This window comes from Astyanax mexicanus, chromosome 16, assembly GCF_023375975.1.
Source record: "Astyanax mexicanus isolate ESR-SI-001 chromosome 16, AstMex3_surface, whole genome shotgun sequence".
Lineage (NCBI taxonomy): Eukaryota > Metazoa > Chordata > Actinopteri > Characiformes > Acestrorhamphidae > Astyanax > Astyanax mexicanus.
The window spans coordinates 32,894,007-32,915,746 of record NC_064423.1 but is presented as its reverse complement, the minus strand read 5'-3'; the positions used below and the strand labels follow the sequence as shown (position 1 = coordinate 32,915,746).

The 21,740-nt window shown below is 36.8% G+C and overlaps 1 protein-coding gene across 2 annotated transcripts in view; it reads right to left on the bottom strand.

Annotated features, from left to right (window-relative positions):
* The window catches only part of znf609b (zinc finger protein 609b), a 70,411-nt gene extending 58,997 nt beyond the window's left edge, over positions 1 to 11,414 (bottom strand). The window contains exon 1 of one of the 2 annotated variants that reach the window (XM_007231852.4): positions 10,908 to 11,414. The gene's annotated coding sequence lies outside the window, so the exon portion shown is untranslated. The remainder of the gene's footprint in view (positions 1 to 10,907) is intronic. The other variant, XM_007231853.4, reaches the window with a different exon arrangement.
* Positions 11,415 to 21,740: the final 10,326 nt, after the last annotated feature.

The window sequence follows — 21,740 nt, the reverse complement described above, 5'->3', positions numbered from 1 at the left end:
TTGTGCATTTGTGGCAATCATTTAGATCATTTAGCTCATTTAACAACGGTGTAGGCCTGCAGCTCAACAAATCAAAGGTGGTAGATAATCCTGAGTGTAAGAGAGCGAGGGTGATAATGAATGTTTCCCAGTAGCACACAGGGTGAAAGGAGGTCATATTTACATGGTTCACTCAGGTTTCTCCTCAGCTAACATCAAAGCACTTACTACCCATACAGGTGCTTCAGTAATATGCCCTAACCCGCAAAAAGGCGTTTCTTCTATCAGCGTATTGATTTCCCAGATGCTGCCCGAGCACAGGACTGGGAAATGTTCTGTTGTGCTCAGCCGAGGAGAAGCAAATCACGACAAGTCAGATCAGGAGAGCAATAGAAAGCAAACTGAGCAGAGGAAAACTGTTATAAAAAAGCTAGACAGATGATTTCCAAGATTTCCCAATGAAAATAAAGAATAAAGTAGACCCAACAATATCTGACCCAGCCAACAGCACCACAGGCAGCACAGTGAGCCCGAGCACCTGAAAGAAAAACAATCAGCCAGAGACGGAAGACTGAGATCAATGGTGCAATTGCTATTGGATTACTGCCTGCCAATTCACTGCCCACATAATTGGCCAAACAAAGCTACTGACAGAAACACATAGCTTGTATCTTTTCAGAAATGCAGAGATCTGATGCAGCTTTACATCCAAAATAAAGCTGTCCTAATATCTCTACTGTTTAAAGACAATCGTCAGTCTGAGTATCAAGAATTAATTAATGAAGAACAAATATACATATATCTAAGTATCATAATATTGTGTTATCTAAGTAACACAAAGATTGGTGTCAGACAGTGATTCATTTAGTACTGTGTACTAGATAGCAGCACATAAATATATATAAATCACTTTGATTACAGTATCGCAATATAGTGATATATTTGGAATTGTAACCCCTGTATCGTGATATATACACAACACCAAGTTCTCGCTTATTGATACAAAAGCCTAATTAACATTAGACAATTTTATTTTACTTATTTTTAGATGCATTTACTAATGTCAAAATAACACATTTACAACAGAATGTAAAAAATGTCTTTACTTCCAAATATTCCCAGCCATTTTTAATCATTTCTTTTGGTCACATTATGTCAAAAAGTAAAAAAGAATGAAATAAAAATGCATAAAAAATATTGCATCTTAACAATTGCATTCCCCATTTCATCACTTCTCTCAGTTGCTGCACTTCACATTTACTTAACATCTTCACTTAATAATATCGTTTTAGGTAATAGGAAACTATGCTAGCGTAATCATTTTAATTACTTTAAGTAATTACTTTGGTCTATTGACCAAACATATGTACATATGTAAAGCTTTAGAACAAAAAAAGTATAGAAAGTTCACTATAAATAAAGCCTGTTTACACCTGATTACTACATCCGATTTAAATCAGGATTATATTTGGATAAGGCCATGTCACTAAAAAAATGCATGTGTAAACACACCTAAAACACATTTAATCACAGATACAAATCCTATCTCTCAAACAAACCTCTTCAGTAGATCATCTGATACAAATCTGAGCCACATTATAACAGTGTAAACACATCAGTCAGTTCAACATGCGTTAAACAACACACAATGGGAATTTTTATATTCCGTTCTACACAGAAATCAGATTTCAGTCTGAGTTACTGGAGACACATTTGACTATCAAGAGCAAATGCATGTGATTAAAATCTTATCAGGAGACGATTTAGGTACTAGTCACATGACGTGACCAGTTATAAATTTGTGTGACTTCACACAGAACGTGTGAATTAGCTCACGTCCTGTGAATTTCCCCACTGGGGGGCTAAACAAGGATTATCTTATCTTATCTCATCTTATCTTATCTTTAACAAGGACTAAGGGTCCTACATCAGCACAGCTAGTCTGAGAAGCTATTTAAAGATTTCCTTACATAATGCAGCAAATCACAATAACATGATTCTTAAGAACTGCTTTGTATGAAATAATATGCAACACAACACTTTACACTTGCCGAGCTTATTAAAGGGCATGTGCTTAATCTCAAATAAAGTGCAGAAGTACAGTTTCTACAACCTCATTTTACAGAGGTCAGTATCATAAAAGAGAGTTCTTTCACTTTACCATAAATACAGCATTACACTCTTTCCCACAGGTTCCACTCAACCCCGGTCTGAGCACTGTGGGCTGTGTTAGGAAGCTGTTTTAAATATGTGGATATCCAAGCTCACTGTAGCACTAGTTTAATTATTCAGGTTTCTGAATAAAACATTAAGTAAGTGAAGATTAAGACAAGCAATCATTAGACTCACTAGCCTTCCACACAAGTAAAGCACTTTAAAGACCAGGCTAAAGTGAGGGTTTAAGTCATGGAAAAAAAATCTTAAGTCGTGGAGTAATGCTTAGGGTCAGTGACACAAGCTGGGTTTCTTATGCACAGTTCTGCATTTTAAAGTCCTGTTCTATCCACTACAGTTATTTATATGATATAAATAACTTATACGATGCATGCCACACATCATTACCACTTTCTGGCATCAAAACAAGCACAATGGAGAGATTTAGCTAAGTCTGCTTTTAGTAGATTAATCTTTACAGCTATTTTAGTCGTTTTTACAAAATGAGCAGTGCCACAACGAATAAGGGCTGAAATCACTGTTCCAACCTGGCAGGCAGCATCCACCAAACATCTGGGAGTACAAACTCACTAGACAGTTCTGAGAGAACAGTTTCATTTTACAGATGAGCTGTGAAACAAGCATGGAAACATCACCAGAGCAATACAGTGACAAGGATGGTGGAATAGAGAATAGAAAATAATAAAACATAACATTATTTTTTTACAATTTGAAAAAAATAATCAAAAACGTGTATGTGTATATGGCATTTGAGAGAAATCTGACCAATCAGCCAAACAATACCCAATAAATTTATAAGACTCAGGTGAACATGAATGTTTGGTCTTAGGGATAAAGTGGATAAAGTGCTACGAAAGGCTGAGGATAAGCTGAAATAGCGGTATTTTATATGCAACTTTAAAAAAAGATATTGAATATTATTCAGATGTTGCCAGATTTCTCTTAATTTCTGAAACACGCAGTAATATACTAAATATATTAGATTTAAACAACTTGCAGATTTACGCTAATCAATACAAACAGACAAAGTTAGAAACATTAGATTGAGTGTCCAATAATGGCTGCATTACTCTACTGTATACTCATATGTTCCTCTGGTGAAAAAGCCAATTCTGTAAAAGGCCCACTTATATGACTTTAAAAATGTTAAAGTTTTTAATAGTGTAGCAATAGCTTGACAAATTGTGTCTGAAGCTTTGGAGCCAAGTTAGATGTAACTTGGCAAATTCAGCTGTAATTGGAATAAAACCATTTGTGGTGCCATACTGGAAAAAAAGCCTCGACTAGAGATGTTTAAGTGTGAAAACTCCTCAAATTGCATAAATAACTTTTTATTCAACTGAAAGTTCTCTGTTGCATACACATTTCTTTGCAGGACCAAAAACAAAGTGGAAAAAAGTAGTATTTTTGTATAACTTCTCCTTATAAAAGACTGTAGTGCTAGGTGTAAATGAGGTGCTATTATAACCTCACGCTTAACAGCGAGCAAATCATCACGTAACAGTCTAATGGTCACCAAAGTGCTGGCCTCTGCAGTTGGCTGATCAGAGGAGGTCACAATTAGGATAATGCATTTGATTTTAGTGGCTGCATTAAAACGAAACGCTACAAATTAGAGTACTAAGCAATATTAAATAAACAGCACTCAGCAAAGCAGAAACGCACTGACCACCGCATTGACCAGGCCTTAAATATATTACCATTTATTCCTCTGTAAGTGGAGCAGATATAAAAGCTGAGTGTGTTATTATTTCTAAATGTTTTATCATCTCAGGAATAAGGAGCCCAGGGCTTTGTGTGCTTTAGTGAAGGGGTCGATTGTATAAGATTCACCAATGATTTTGTTTTGAAGACTGAATGCTGAAGTATGATCAAGATTTGTGCTTGGAATGAGGGAAATTGTAGCATTCAGCACTTAAAACATATATTCAAGTTATTATCAGAACCTAAAACAGTGAATTAGTGGACTAGTGGACCTATTGTAGCTATAGGCTACACTAGCAGGTTTTCCATGCACAAAGTATTTGCGAATTTTGAAAACTGTGCAATTAAAAAAAATTAACATTTACACTAGAACAAGGTAAAAGACATTGATAAAGCCAGCTGTATATAAAAAAGCGCAACTGTAAAAAATAATTACGGAAATGTCTTTTTTCTAAATAACTGATGATGTATGAAGTGGAAAGCCACACTTATTATTGCTGCATACACAGTGTATACAAAACAATACACTTCCTTATACACTACATTATAATCCACACGAGAACTAGTGCACAGCAATGGTAATTATCTAGTGGCAAAAGACTATAAACTAATAGCCTTATGGATAATCCAATCACAACACACAGCTTCTAAAAGGTCACTTTAGACATCCTAAAATGCTAAAACATAATCTCATCTGAATAACAGTTTTTCCACTGCTCTAGTAAAACTGTCTAGTGCGTTTGTGCTCCCAGAAATATTGTGAACATCTGTAAAGCCTGAAGATTCCAGTCCACATTAAAAAGTTCACTGATCAAAGCTCATTGATGCCGCACCAAATCACTGGTAGCCTACTTTAATTAAAGCTTTAAAACATAGCTGTAATGGACGGAAACACTGCTAATGACTGCTACATACAGTTTTCCCTACCACAGTAGCTTTACATCAATTAAAAAAAATCATGGGAAATTTTACATTAAATTATTTAAATATCCAAATAAGTTATGCACAGCTACAAATTATCAGGATATCTATTTTAAGCCTGCTCCAGTGCCCCCTCATTGGTTTATTTTAGATCTGTTGGGAAAACTGCACAAAAGGGGCAAAAAAGAAATGTACTGAAAAAGTATGCTAAAGTGATTCTGGACCTTTTCTACTGTTTCTCTCATCATAAACTGTCCACACATCATCACAGGGAGATAATGTTACTGAGGTTATGAAGTTATAAAGTATTGACTATGACTGAAAGTATTCAGACTGGAAAAACTGCCAACAACAAGACTTCATTCACAAAATGTTTAACATTTTTACATTACAATCATTAGTAAAGCACTAATTGGGACTACATTCACCTGGATTGCAGAAAGATTTTATGTTTATTATTGTATTACTGTATTAATTATTGCTGATTCACACAAATTTACAGTGTTTCACTTCTGTTGATATCCACAATAAACAGGAAGTAATACAATGCAAAAAACATCATATAGAACACCTCAAGTTAGAAATACATGTCAAATTCAACAAACTGTTGTTGTTGATTATACACAGATCCTAAAAGCAATCAAAAAATGTATAAAGAAAAAAAATGGACAAATTACCCATTAAACTATTCCTACTATTTCAACACAAATATTTGACTGAAGGCTAAATAGCAAATATGGTTTATGATTTATGGTTTTCATTCATTCTGCCACTTTTTCAACCACTGCATATCCTAAATTGGCTAAATGCATTTTATCTTGCTTTTTAAAGAAATTTATTACAAAACTACATTTAAATATATTTAATGGAACACTCAACAGTTTTACTATCACACCATACATTCCAACAAAGCACAATTTTATTTAGGACAAACTACCCAGTCTTTTTTCACTGTTCTGCCGAGCCAAGTGTTTTTGCTACTAGGCCAAATAACTTTGGATAGATTGCTAAAACATTATGCAAAACACAATTAAATAATCACAATGCTCACCCTACTGCACACTGATCCATATAGTGATGCCCATTATAGAACAACCCACTGTCTCCAGCTACGCTCATGTCCCAAACATAACCTTCATCGTAAGAGTCATGGCAGAAAATGCTGAACATAAGGAGAGCGTGCCCTGTTCTCTCTCTGACTCACTGTATGACTACATACTGTTCACTGCCATCCACAGCATTAACAATATACAACACACATCAGTGAAGTGGAGCAGAACTGCTAAACGACAGCTACACGACAACACTGCTGTCTGTAGAAATAACCAGCTGTAGATCACACAAAGCTCACAGCATAAATATTAAATACATCAATATACTCTAGTCTATACAGACACATAAATGGTTCAATTTCCTTTCTAAAATCAATGAATTATTATAAAAGTAACAGATGCATCTGCAAACATCTTTATCCAGACCCAAGTCCTCTGTTGTGTATCCTCGCTCAGGAGTTATCTCAGCAGTCGCTTATTCACTGAAAGTGTTTTGCTGTCTAGGAAGGTGAGCTGATAATGTCAGAGAGTCCTTTAGAGAGACATTCCCTCCCTGAACTTTCACCAAAGGAAGGGAAATATCAGCCTGCTGTGTTTGTGCCACAGCAGTAAATCGTTACTATACAATATAACTGAACAATTTAGCTCCTTATTTATGAAATTAACAAAAGAATATTGACTCCTTACCCAAATTGTAATTAACAGGCTATCAGACCAGGCTTTACCCCTTAAAGCATGTTCAATGTTTTAGTGATTATTTTATCATATAGCTGTTTATTTTTACCAGATACTGTGGCATCCCACAAGGCAAGTCTACTGACGCAACAAAAAAGTGATGTCAAAAGCAGGGAAATATCAGCAGCTGTTTTGTGCCATAATAGTCAAAACATTGTTTAGTCAAAAAAATAAACAAGTTCATTATTTAAGAAAATAATTACAGCACATTTAACCATAGCACAATTTTAACACTAGGTAACGTATGTTAATGTTTCAGTTCTTATCTAATCATGTGTTTCATCCCACAAGGCTTGATTTAAGGGCCCATGTAATTAATGTAAATGGCAGCAATGAGGTGTCATTAAAAGCTGGGAAATATAAGGCTAGTAGTAAATCAAATCATTGTTAGGAGGCAAAAACCTTGCATCTGAATCTATTGTTCATTTTTGATTTTCGATGTAATTTGAAAAGAACAATTTTTAAACTAGTTTACATTGATTTGCATTGAATGCTAATTCTGGTTGCCTTTCTGAACGCTGATGCACAGAGAAGAAACATACTTTAATAAGGTGCCCAGAATGATCACTGCTGAGTTTAACAAGGCCAAGAAACTAAACATCTTTGTATATTCCAAACCACTGCACAGTCTGAGCTCAGAAAATCCTCACCCAGTAAATAACCCAGAGCTCCACGGTTAAAGCTACAACACAATAAACAAGGATTAAGCTAACCTGGGTGAGCAGTGACAACACTGCGGCATATGGACAACCACACTGATTAACCACAGAGACACTAATCATGATTACGATCCAGCGTAAATCACTGCTGTTTGAAGCTTGAACGATTCCTTTCACAGACAAACCAATAATCTTTTAAAAACTATCTTTACTGATAAACGTTCCTGTAAGACATAACTGTAGATTAAACCCTGGAACAATTTGAATTAATTTAAAGCGAATTATCATTTAGACATTTAGCTTACTAGATTTTGTGAGGTCCCACATGGTTCTATTTTAGGCCGTATGAAACAAATGTAAACTGATAAAAGGGGTGGTAAATGTTAAATGACACAATATGATTTTACACCCCAACTCATCTTACAACTGCCTGAGCTTGAAAAATCTACTCCAAATGAACCCTGCAGAGCTTCCCTGCTAGAGCAACAAGACAATAAACATGAATTAGGCTAACCTGGGGGAGCAGTGACAACACCACAGCATATGGACAACCACACTGATTAACCAAAGAGACACTAATTGTCAAAACAATTCAGCATAAATCACTGCTGTTTACAGCTTTAAAATTTGGTTTTAGGGGCAATAGGATTAATTTTATCATCCAGAAATGCCTTGCTAAATTATTCCAAAGAAAAGGCATTTAATATAAACTGCAATAAAGGCTAACTAGCTAAATAATAGGATTGCAACAGGAACTAAAAGGATTTCATGACCTGATAGCTAACAATCTATTAAAGAAAGAAAAACAATATTTTAGGGCATCACAGTATATGGTATTTCACAGTTTTCCCGCAGTTGTGCTTACTATTAGTCTTCTACTTAAAACGGAAACAAGGTATTTTTGTGGTTAAACAAAAGCTCTGCTATCCACTCAATGTATTTTTTTAACAAAACCAACAAAACAAAACAATTGGCTGAGGGCTGAACACTATATACTAGGGGTGGATAATATGGGAAAAAATAATACTGCATAATTGTGTAATGTGAGATATTCTTGGCAATAGGACATTTTTTTTTTTTTTAGAATACACTACTTCAAAAAAAATTGAGTATATAATCTTACTTCAAGTCAAACGTTAGTAGAAGGTGGGAAATCAAATAATTTATTGGTTTTAAATCAGTTAAGTAAATATAAACTGTATAAAAATTGTTAATTTCACTACATATCACAATATACCACATGTGAAAGACTATCTGGGTTTCTAATTTCTCAGTTTGCTTGCCTATTTAGCTTTTAAACCTATGCAGAAATCTTAGAATGTGTGTCAAACTGTTTTTAACAACAATTTATTAAATAAAAACAAACAAAAGTTTTCCTAGAACTCAATATATGTGCTAATGTACTGTTAGCTAGCTCTCCAGGCTACACAGTATTGTTGTAGCTGGGGGTTCATTTAAATGCAGCTGATTAGCTAATCTAGCTCAAAACACAACTTATTAGTAGTAGATTTGTAATATAATTAAAAACAGAATATAACTGGTAAACTCTTTAAAAGGCAGAAAAAACTTGGACTGATCCCAGGGTTAGCCAACATGTGTAAGCAATTGTACTGTGCAGACATGCAGTGATAGCCAGGGTTAGCTTAGTTGTGTTAAGATAAAGACAGGCAGGCAAGAAAGCAGCAAAAAAATATATAAACACACACACACACATATATAAAGATAGAGAGAGAAGCACATAATTGAAACTTTATTTAACACACTCACAAACTCCTATCCAGTCAACTTTTAAGCTACATAGTTAGTTAATGTATTTTATATTATGTATGTATTAAAAATCCCCACAAAACAAGCAAAAAAAAAATGGACATAGCTAACTAACCTGTAGTTAAGCAACTGTACTGAGCACACATGGATAAGTTGAGCTAAGCTAAAACCAGGCAGGCAAACAAATCTCAAACCTAGCTATTTGTCTTAAAAACACAGCTACAGCAATTTCCACAAATAAATAACTGGCATGTCAATTTTAAGATTTAAGATTTTAGCTAACTTAACCATCCCATCCACAACTCCTAAAATACGGACAACACTTATGTAGTAAAAAATCCACTTACAACAAGAAAGAAACCTGGACCCCGATTTAAATCGACGTTATAATCGACATTGTCGATTATATCGACTAATCGTTGAAGCCCTAGTGCTAACCCAAAGCTACACAAATAAATAACCGCCATACTAAATTTAAACAAACACACAAAGACCGAAAGAATGACAGAATTGAGACTTTAGATATTAAACTAGCTTAACTACTAACTCCCACTACTCCCACACTCACAATTTCCTAAAATCAAGACTCATGAAGCTAGCTGGTTACATTCTGATCTGGTCCCAAATTGTCAGTGTTACCAAAAGTCAAAATCTAATTTCCCAGTGATGGTAATACTAATGCTTTATTAGTACATTTACACTGAAATATTTTAAAGCTGGTTTCAAGTCCACTAGATTCAATAGATGGATGAAACAACTGGATAGCTAAGTAGTAAGGGCTGTTTTATTAAAATTTTACCCAAAACAAGCAAGAAACCTGGACTTTTCCTAGACTAAAACCAGGACGGAGCTAGTAAGCTAGCTAGCAAACATGCGTAAGCTAGCTAGCTAACTAGCTGTGCTAAGCTGAAGCAATTCAGGCAAGCAAATAGGTTAGGAAAGTTAAATACCTATGTATATTGGTAGCTACAGGGAATTCTCGTTATCTCCTAAGAGCTCAACAAATAAATAACTGGCATGCCAAATAAAAACACTCATACACACAGAAAGAAGCCCAGAACTGAGATTTTAACTAACTTAACTCCTCCACTGACAAAGTCCTAAAATACATAAAACACTCATGTAGTCAGTTAAATCCCATAGAAAGGCTGTTTTATTAAAAAAATCTCCTTAAAACAAAACAAAAAAAAAAGAAGGAGCTAGCTAGCTAACTTATATCTAAACTAGGATAGCTAGGTTAACGTGTAAGCTATTGTACTGAGCAGCCACATATTGTGAGCTAGCTTAGCTAACTAGTTGTGCTAAGATAAAGCCAGGCAGGCAAGCAAATCTCGAAGCTATCTGTTTGTCTTGGTAGAGATCAGTGCTACAAACAGAGCTACAGTGAGCAAACACAAACATAAACAAATTAATAACTGCCATACCACTAAAGCACACACACACACAAACACAGAAAGAATGACAGAATTGAGACTATATAACTTAGATAGTTAACTTAATCTTAACTAAACTACCTAACGTTACTCCCCCACCCACAAATAACTAAAATCAAGACAACACTCACGTAGTTAGCTAGTTAACGTAACGTAAGTTACATTTCATAAATGTTGGTAGCTAAATAGTAAGGGCTGTCGGAGCTAGTTAGCTAGCCAACATGTGTAAGCTATTGTACGGAGCAGACACAGATTGTTAGCTTGCTTAGCTAACTAGTTGTGCTAAGCTAAAGCCAGGCAGGCAAACAAATTGGTTAGGTTAGCTAGTTAGCTAGCTATTTGTCTTGGTAGCTGCAGGGAGCTTTCTTTATCTCCTAAGATATTTTCAAATAAATAACTGGCATGTCAAAGGAAAACACACTCATACACACTCACTCACACACTCGTGGAGAAGCTCAGAATTGAGACTTTAGCTTACTTACCCCACTCACAAACTCCTAAAATCCAGACAACACTCATGTACATTCCATAGATGGAGCTAGAAGCCGTTTTGTCAAAAAATCAAAAATCCCCCCCTACAAAAAAAAACACGAAGCACACGATACTCCCAACACATCCAGCGACTAGAGAAAGGGAAGGCCAGCAATTCGCTGGACCGCAGCCATCACACTCCAGGATCCCGTTCAAAAATGGAAACGCTGGCTGAGACCTGCATGGCAGCTCCAACCCCGAGCTCAGCTCAGCCCAGCACGCTGGAATCACACGCTTCTGCTCCGAGCCCGACCCCAACATACATCCAATCCATCCAGCCCGCTGTCCTCCGGCTCTCCCCGCGGGGGAACGTGTGTATTTCTCGGTTTGTGTAAATATAAATAACGTTATATTTTCCTTTCAGTCTCTCGCGGAGTCTCGGCTCGGCTCCTCCGTCCCTCTCGGCGCTGTGGGGATACAATGTAGCTAAACGGCGGCGAGGAGCGCCATGAAATCCAGGAGCAGGATCCGTGTGGATCGGAGGCGGGTGAGCGGTAAGACCTGGAATCTGGACTTCAATCCGCTCCACTCCGCTTTCCTCAGCTTCCCCCAGCTTCCTCCACCGCCTCCAACCTTGGGCTTGTTCCAGCACATACCACACCACCACCATTCACATTCATAGAGAGACACCTAACCAGATACCCAGCTATTCAGCTTTTTCTGAACTGAGCTTTATAGGATTTCAATGAGTGTTTGATTTTCTATTCGTGCTTTATTAACTAGAGTTATTCAGCGAGCAAAAATATTACTGTAATAAAAAAAAAAAAAAAACATTCATTCAAACCAAAGTTTTGGTTATTACACCCTTCCATTCCATATTTTATTGACTTATATAATAATGTGTATATTATAATGTTACATGGCATATCTTTATCCAATACAATGAGCTGTACATGTGGGTCGTGAGTAAAAATATGTATTTTCTTACTGTATTCTTACATTCTTGTTGTAAACGTCCTAAAACTGTATTTTTTCTTTGTCGCTTTGTGCAGTTAGACCACTTTTGTTAGATTAATCATGATGAAGCAGTGGTTATCATCTCTGGTCTGGTCCCAAATTATCAACATGTTATCAAAAGTCAAAATCTAAATTTCACAGTGATGATAAAACTAATGCTGCATTAGTACATTTACAGTGAAAGATTTCAAAGCTGATTTCAAGTCCACCTCTGAAGATTTTTTACATTTATAAATTCATTTATATGTTTAACTGACAACAAACATGGTACACAATATCAAATGTGTATACAATAATATATACTGTTCACAATATAGAAATAATAATATTGCTTGGGGATATACATATATCCTGTGTACTATCCTGCCAAACTATTACTGTGCACTATTTATAAGTTAGTACATCATATAATGCTGCATTTAATGAAGATCACGGCTTAGAAATTAAAATATGACTGAAACAATTCACACATGCATCATATATCAGACTGATTTTTACAATATTTCATCTTTTAAAAATTAAATTTGTAATGGATATACTATATTTCCACTTCAGTAGTTGAAATTGTAATTGTAGTTGTGTGTTGAGTAATTAAAATTGAGTTATTAATCTCAGGCAAAGCTCTGCTTTTAACCTTTACAGCAGCTGTTCCCAGTTTATTGTAGCTTTTTGACTGTTTTATCATCATCACCACTCTCTGCTGCATGCATGTAGGCATGTGTAGTGTGGTCTTTTTATAGAGTAAACTTGAAATTAAAGTTAGAAAATGGTTATATTGGTAGTGTAGACATTGTGACCCTAATCTACTTTATAATTCTCTACAATGAACCAGTTCACACCAAGCCAGACTCTCTGTAACTGTTTACATCCCAGTGAGAAATTCATGAAGTTAATTCAGAAATTCTTTACAATCCCTCTGAAGAATCTGTGGAACAATCTGACCCTAATGTAAACAGATCAGCTGTAACAGAGCTGCTCCGCTTGCCCTCACTCAGCTATGATTTGAGTGGTGTTGTTGGTATCAGATTGCCACCCTGATTCTCCTGATGTATGTGAAAAGGGCTGAGCCTTGCTGGAGCGCTCTGTGGGAAAACAAGCCCCTCCGCTCCTCCAGCCAACCCCAGCCCGCCGTCCCCGTTTGTTAGCGAAATGATTCCTTTCAGGCGACTCAAAGGCAACATTATCATATCCCAGTTGCCAGGGAAACCGGAACAGAAAAATCGCCTTTTTGTTGTCAACATATTTGGCATAAGAGGAACAAGCGAGGTTATCCCTGGGACCACATGTCAGTCAGTGTGAGATAGACAGGCCCCAGATCTCCATTAACACCTTTTGATGTTTTATGTATATATGCATTGGGTTCAGGATATTCTACAAATTATTGAGGTGAATTCTGCAGTTTTCTGAATTAGTTTATTGAGGTGTAAACAAAGCCGTTCAGAGTCTGGTTTTGTGTAAATTGGATAGTTGTAGAAAAATGTAACTTGGATTTTTTTTTACTCAGATTAGAGTTAAATGTTTATAACCATTTGTTTTACTGTCCAAATTTACTGCAATGTACCTCGGTACGTGTGGCCGTGAGTTTGCTGACGGCAAAATAGGCTGACGGCAAATAGAGATAAAAATGCTTTGAAATACATTTAAACAAACCAAAAATACTTACAATTACTGTAAAACAATATTGTAGGCATTCAGCATCAGGCAGTGTACATAATATAATTTTATATAGTTGCCTTCTTCAAATAGTAGCTTTTAGATGCATTAAGCTCTACATGCATATTGTTCCATTGACCTTTGTCCTAAACATTTTAGAATTTTATTAAATTAGCTTCTTACACCAAACCTGAGAAATCTAATTAAATTTCTTTGCATTTTAAACACTTTGGAAAATGTAGAAATTGGAAAAAAAACATGGAATTTCGCTTCACACAAGGCCTTCATAAACAAGAACTTTTAGCTTTTAGCATTTTAAGCTTATATATATATATATCCCAAAAAGCTTAAAATGCTAAAAGCTAAAAGTTTATGTTTATGGAGGCCTTGTGTGAAGAGAAAATCCAAAGGTTTTTCCAAATTTCCCAAATTGTTTAAAATGCAAAGAAATTAATTCCCAATTCATATTCCAAAGGGAAAAAAAAACCCTCCAGCAGTACCTACAGTAGGTTAACACCTAAATGTGACTGATACGTTTTAATACAGATAGAGATTTGTTCCCAGAAGTTACAAGACATGCTTTTACTTCAGTTTCAAATCAAGCATAGCCAAGGCCGTGTCATGGGTGTGAGGCAGCACATCTGTTGAATTTCATTAATGGGTAAGAACGGCTCAGTGCAAGCTGCTCGAAAAGACTTTTATTGTTGTGAAAAAAAGAGATGTCCTGAAAATGCTATTGTACAGTGTAAGTGCTGATGCACTGGGATGAATTTCAATAGAAAGGAGATTGACATTTATAGCCCATAATATTGCCTTAGGGGTCCATCAGTTGGGCGCGAAAAAGCGATAATTTATGCGCTTGATGGAAGCAGTCGGCTCGCTCAGGACCAGGCCTGGGCCAAATCTTTGTTGTGTATTTAATGATGCTGTCCATGAGGACCTGAATGAACTATCAGTGAGTGTAAATGAGTTAAAGCTTTTATTGCTTGACAGCTGCATAAACCATACCTTTTTTTGGGACACAAATGGAATGTGTTGTCATGTGTTACACATCCAGAAGGCCTGGTGTCAAGGTGTGCGAAGGAATTTCATATGATGCCATTACAGGCATTCATTACAGACACACGGACAGCTCAATGTGGCATTAATGAGGTCCTGCAACCAGTGGCACTACTTTTACTGAACACAAACTCTGGCTCACTATGTCAACAGGACAATGCTTGTCCACATACGCGTGCATCTCAAATAATTTCAATATCATTAAAAAAAAGTTGAAGTTGAAAATGTGAAACTCATATATTATATCGATATCACAGTGTCACAGATAATTTAAATATTATATAAGACCAATCGGTACTTTTGGCAGTGTGCCAAGTCCTGCTGGAAAATAAAATCCGCATTTCAATAAAAGTTGTCAGCAGAGGGAAGAATGTAATGCTGTTAGATTTTGTGGGAAAACAAAACTGCACTGACTTTATACTTGATAATAAAACACAGCGGATCAACACCAGCAGATGACATGTCTCTCCAAACCATCACTGATTGGTGGAAACTTCACACTAGACCTCAAGCAGCTTGGACTATGTTCCTCCAGACTCTGCTCCCTTGATTTACAAATGAAATGTAAAATTTACTGATGATCAGTGATGGTTTGGAGAGTCATGTCATCTGCTGGTGTTGGTTCACTGTGTTAAAGTCAGTGCAGTGTTTTCCCAGAAAATCCTTTTATTTTATTTTCCAGCAGCACACGGACAAAAGTTTTAGTTTTCATTGGCTGTAAGCCATAATCATCAACAATAAAAGAAATAAACACTTAAAATAGATCACTCTGTGTGTAATACAGCTATATAATATATGAGTTTCACATTTTAAACTAAATTGTTGAAATAAAGTGACTTCAATAATCTTATATTGTCATTTTTTGATACACGCCTGTCTCGTATCCAGCTGCATTGTCAGACCTCTCTCCCTGACTGAAAATGTATGGGATGCTATTTTGATGCATGATCAACACTCCGTTCAAAATCTACAAAATCTGCAGGAACTGCATGAAAATTTGCGCTGTATGGGATGGATTGTTGTAGGACAAGTAGCTGGTTGTTCACACAAACGAAACATTACAATATATTACATTTGGCAGACGCTTTTGTCCAAAGCGACTTACAATAATGATGTACATAGAGTAACAGAAGTTCAAGGTTTAAAAAAATAATAATAATAATAATTAGACAGGGCCTATAGGAGGGCAAATGGAAGTAGTTGGACAGAGGAGGAAAGGAGGGGACGAAGGAAATGAGGTTTATTAGTAGTTAGTAGTAGTTGAGTTAGAGGTGTTAGGAGAGTGAGTGCTCTTTAAAGAGCTCTGTCTTTAGGATGTGGTGGTGATGCCACAAACAAACAGCCTTGGCTTTGGGACGAAGCTATTGTAAGCACATGTGCCTTAAGCAAGTGGTGGTCAGCCATTGCTACTGTGCCCAGGGAGCAGTGAGGACCCAAACAGTTGCAGCTTGGTAGAACCTGGGTATCAAACCAACAATCTTGTGTCATCAGTAACCCGGTTCTCTATCCACTGAGACTCTCTCTTCTCAATCCATTACGATCCATTTGAGCCCATAATAACCAATCACAACAAAAGATCCAATAGGGAGCATTACGTTTCCCCTCCGGTTCCGCCGCTGGGTGAGGTTCATTCTCTTTATTCCTGGGCCGCCTGCCCAGCAGCCTCTTGTCTCCAGCCACAGGTATGCTCATTTGCACTCACTTTTATTCAGGGTTAACAGACTGGAGCGTGTTGAGCAGCAGGCGCGAGTGAGGGGGGAAATGCCTGCAAGGGAACTGCTGACTAAGAACAGGAAGACCTGCCGCTGCTATTTCATCCACAGCTCCGACCTTTCTCTAACTGCCTCCTCATTCAGATGCAAACAGAGCCGGCCTTTTCATGAGCTAGTTAGATCCTTCACACCGCTGAATCGCGCATTTAATGGCCTGCGCTGTTTGTTTAAACAAGCGGAAGAATGTGTGGAGGATAATAAAAAAAAAAGGAAAAAGAAAAAAGTAGAACAGCAGCGGAGGATTGGTGGATTTGACTTTAATACCTGGCCGAGGATTTCATGACTAGCCGCAGGAAAGCACACCCACGGGTCTTGGCGTTGGTGTCAACGGCTTTCTGCGGAACAGAGTTTTGCAAGCTCCTTTGCACGCATCTGTTAAAAGCTCTTTTGTATTGAGACACAAAGAAGTGCTCCTGCTCTCACTAGGTGGTGGTGATGACTGGATGTGATTAGGTGGTCTCTCTGGCTTAAGGCAAGACTTTTAAGAGCTTTAAAGACTGTGGTACACTTAGTGTGATACACTAAGACTGGCCTGAGACATGTTATACGGTAGAGTTACAATAAATAAGACTTAAACCTAAAATATATCAAATATTTATTTTTTAAATCCTAATTCAGAAACCATTGTAAATTACATTGCCTGGCCAAAAAAAGGCCACACTCTAATATTTGGTTGAACCACCTTTAGCTTTGGTTTACTGGTAACTGTTTAGTTCAGCATATCTTGTGGAATCCCGCAGGGTTCAATTTTAGGGTTTATGAAATTGAGCATAATTATATCAGCAGTGTCATTATTGCCTACATAGATGGTTCATAGGGCTTAGGAAAATAGTCTGTTTTTTTTGTCTGATTTATCATTATTTTACCATCTTCAGCATTAAATATAAAACTCCTGTCAGCTTTAGTAGTGGTTATTTTGTAATAGTATAAACCACTAATCAGGAAAAGCCTTCCAGAAGCCTCCGAGCCCAGAGGAGTTGATGCTGCTTCAGGACATGGTTAACATAACAGATTCTGCTATACTCTTTTGCACGATAAAGTTTAAGTGTCATTTGTAAATGTAATACTGTGTATTAACTAACCAAAGTAATATCTTACCCATGTGGTTCTATCAGCTATTGTTGAATGATGGTTTTTGATGCATTGCTGTCTCTGAGTGACTTGAGATCACTGGTGTTCTGCCTAGACTTGCAGTCTTGACTTCCTGCACTGAAATTCCTCTCGATGCGCTGATTGGTTTAATGATATTATGAACTGTATAGAGAGAGAAATATGCAAAATTCCATTCCAGTCTCTCTGTAAGGAACATTGTTTTAAACATTTTCAAACAATTTTATAAATATGAAAAGATAAACCATGAAATATCCTGGGTTCACACTGTCTGTGTGAACCCAGTATTTGGTGGAATAGGCCTGTTTTTTAATCACAGTTTTCACTCCTCCACCAGTTTTACACACTGCTTTTGGATAACTTTATGCCACTCCAGGTGCAAAACTTCAAGCAGTTCAGTTTGGTTTGATGGCTTGTGATCATCCATCTTGCTCTTGAATATATTCATATTATTCATTATTATTAAAATCAAGAAAAACAATCATTAAGTGGTCTCTTATTCTTTTTCAGAGCTGTATGTTCCAGGGTTCACACTGTCTGCAATCAAATAGGAGTGAAAGTAAATGTAAGAAAATTAAAGTATGATAACAATTTATTCTATCAGCATTCTCTGTACTGTTTCAACTTTTTGCTTTGGGGCTGTACTGTGAGTAAAATGGCTAAATTTGCATTTTAGACCCCGTGAGCTCAGGTTCCCATCACCCCCCACTGTGAAGAAATCAGTAACAATGCACCTTTCCACACCAGACCTGACTGAATCTGAACAGCGTTATTTACATATGAGTGTGCTCCTGAACGTATCACACTAAATTGTGATTTCAGCCACTTACTCACGGATATCTATTGTTGCACTGATGCTGTTTTAGTTTTTGCTGTTATCTGTTAATTGATTTCAATAAATACTTCAATAAGTCATATCTTTGTATGTATTGGTGCATTATGTATTATTGTAGATCAGTCTGCTGTTGCTCTGTGTGTTTAATACAATGCATATATTCAGTACTACTAAGTCTGTTCAATACATTGTTGCAGGATCATCAGTGTAACAGTGACATCACAAATTGTGCAATGTCACAAAAATCTCCCTTTAATGATGTCATCGTTTTATACCAATCTTTGATATACAAAAGGCATTATAAATATTATGTTGAGACATGTTGCATCATTGACTTCTGGTAAAATGTGGTAGAAACTTCTGTATATTTGATATTGCAATATGCAGCTCTGGAAAAAATAAAATAAGAGACAACTTCAGTTTCTAAATCAGTTTCTTTGATTTTGCTATTTATAGGTTTATGTTTGAGTAAAATGAACACTGTTGTTTTATTCTATAAACTACAGACAACATTTCTCCCAAATTCAAAATTAAAATATTGTCATTTAGAGCATTTTTTTTGCAGAAAATGAGAAATGGCTGAAATAACAAAAAAGATGCAGAGCTTTCAGACCTCAAATAATGCAAAGAATTGCAAATAATGCAAAGAAAGTTCATATTCATCAGGTTTTAAGAGTTCAGAAATCAATATTTGGTGGAATAACCCTGGTTTTTAGTCGCAGCTTTCATGCATCTTGGCATCATGTTCTCCTCCACCAGTCTTACACACTGCTTTTTGATAACTTTATGCCTTTATTCCTGGTGCAAAAATTCAAGCAGTTCAGTTTGGTTTGATGGCTTGGGATCATCCATCTTCCTCTTGATTATATTCCAGAGGATTTCAATTTGGTAAAATCAAGAAAAAACATCATCATTAAGTGTCTCTTATTTTTTTTTCAGAGCTGTATGTTTTAGAACATGATTAATAATTAAAATGCTTTGCCCTGTATCTGTATTATTATTATTATTATTATTATTATTATAATATCATTATAACAGCAGCACAAAATGCGATTCAAAGACAATCATTAATGCTTAATCACAGTTACTTCTTGGTGAATGTATCGGGTAAATAAAAATATCTACTGTAGCTGGCATAGTGCCAACCTATTTTTTATTTACTGTTGTTTTTTTTTTTTTTACTGCAACCGAGAAAGGCGTATCATCGCTGTAGGTATAATATTATGGACTGCAATGCAAAACAACAGATGCTAAGTGTAATTATTTATTAATGAAATGAGTGTGGACACTCTGCAGCTCTGAAACACACAGATTTAGGCAGAGAGTTAAAGGCGCGCACAAGGAAAAGCGTAATTATTGACGCTCTTTGGGCAATTGTGGCTCAGGGGAGAAATCACTCACAGCCTGAGCTTTTGTGCCTTTGTTCCCCAATCCTGAAGCCGGCCATTACCGGGAGTCATTTGGCACAGTTGTTTGCTCTTTCTGGAGCAGGGATGCTTGTGTCACGAAGAGGCTCCTCAATCACTTTAAGGGGAGCTTGTCCAAAACCTGAGTGTCTCTGCCCCTGACAGCCATTGTGGTCCAAATCACAAGGGCAGCTCCAATACGGCTCTGCTGCACAATCGGCTCTTTAGAAAGCGGGGCATTCCATGCTCAGTCAAGCGGCTCCCGCTCGGCCTTCCAGCTTCTTTTTAAACCTACAGACCTGCTGAGAGTTTTCTTTCTGAGTTTAACCCTAACCCTAAAATAAATTAGTTTGGTTTCTGTTACATTTTAAAGTTTCTCTTAAGATATACAAATCAACTCTGATTTTATTCCTGATTATTATTCTGGAGAGTCTGTGCTATCTGGCTTCAGTCTGAAGAGTTTTTTTTTTGCCAGATTCTGAAATTTGGCATCTCAGTCACGGTTCAGTCCAGTTAGAGCGTTTTATCGCTGTCCAATGAAAAAAAAAGTATCTCCATTTTGGTCGATTATGGGAATCACCCCGAGCAGATTACGCCAGCACTCTTGTTGCAGAGTATAATATGGCAATTGGCCTTTGCCTTTTGTGCCAGCACCCCAGTGGCAGAGTATAATATAGGAAAAGGGCCAACACCCTGGTTGCAGAGTATAATATAGGAATTACCCTGAGCAGATTATGCAAACACTCTTGCCAACACTGAATCTAGAAATACTTCAAAATGTCCTGAAAAAAAATAGTTTTACATTGACTTCCATTGAAAGTTAAAAAAGTTTTTATTTCTCTCCTGTTAGGTTGCTCTTTTGGAGATTTGCTTGTTTTTCCATTGGACAGTGACGATATGGGAAAGGTTAAATTTGTTTCTACGCAACAAATTTTCTACAAATCAATCTGAACTGGTCTCGTAAACAGCCAATGGAAATCAAGCACAAAAAATAACCACAAGAAAAAAATTTCTTTATCCATGTGCTGTTTATACTTTTTGTGCTCAAAAGATGCTGCAGCAACTATACTCTTGAGCCAATGCCTGTTCTACACCACAGTACCATTTGGAATGAGTGGAATCGAGATAAGACAATAAGAAGCTAATATCTGCTTCAGATGCACCATAGCCTCTCTCGCTCACCCATGACCACATCCAAAACCCCTGTTCACAGCATCCAGAATCACTCAGGCTATTTCTAGGCCAAAAACAACATACTGAGCTTGAGTTGAACTGGCCCAACTCCAGTTTTAATCCTGATTCTGGCTCAAACGCTCGGCTCTTATCCAGGGTAAGTGCTGCATGTGCCAACTCTTTGGTTGCGGAGTACAATACGGCAAATCAGTCCGAGCCAAATGTACCAACACCCCGGTTGCAGAGTATAATATGGGAATTGGCCTGAGCAGATTATGCCAACACTCTTGTTGCAGAGTATAATATGAGAAATGGCCTAAGCTTCTTGTGCCAGCACCCCAGAGGCAGAGTATCATATAGAAAAAGAGCCAGCACCCCAGTTGCAGAGTATAATATGAAAAATGGCCTAATCCTTTTGTGCCAGCACCTTAGTGACAGAGTATAACATAGAAAAAGAAGCAACACCCCAGTTGCAGAGTATAATATGGGAATTGGCCTAAGCTGCTTGAGCCAACACCCAAGTTGCTGAGTATAATATCAGAATCTTCCCAAGCTTGGGTCCCAATAGAGCTTGGGTAAAATCCTTACGCTAACTGGGTTCTTTCGTTATCGCTAAGTGTAAATGGTGGTGCTAACGACGATAGCAGCAAACTATTGTACTTTAACGTTTAATTTGCCACGGTCTAGCTGTTTTGTGTACTATAGGCATTTTATAAAAATTAGGAAAATGTGAGACGCACGTCTGTTTATAATTGGTTCTGACAATAAACATTGTATAGTGCACCCAAGGCTTTAAATGTACAATTGACAAATATGCAA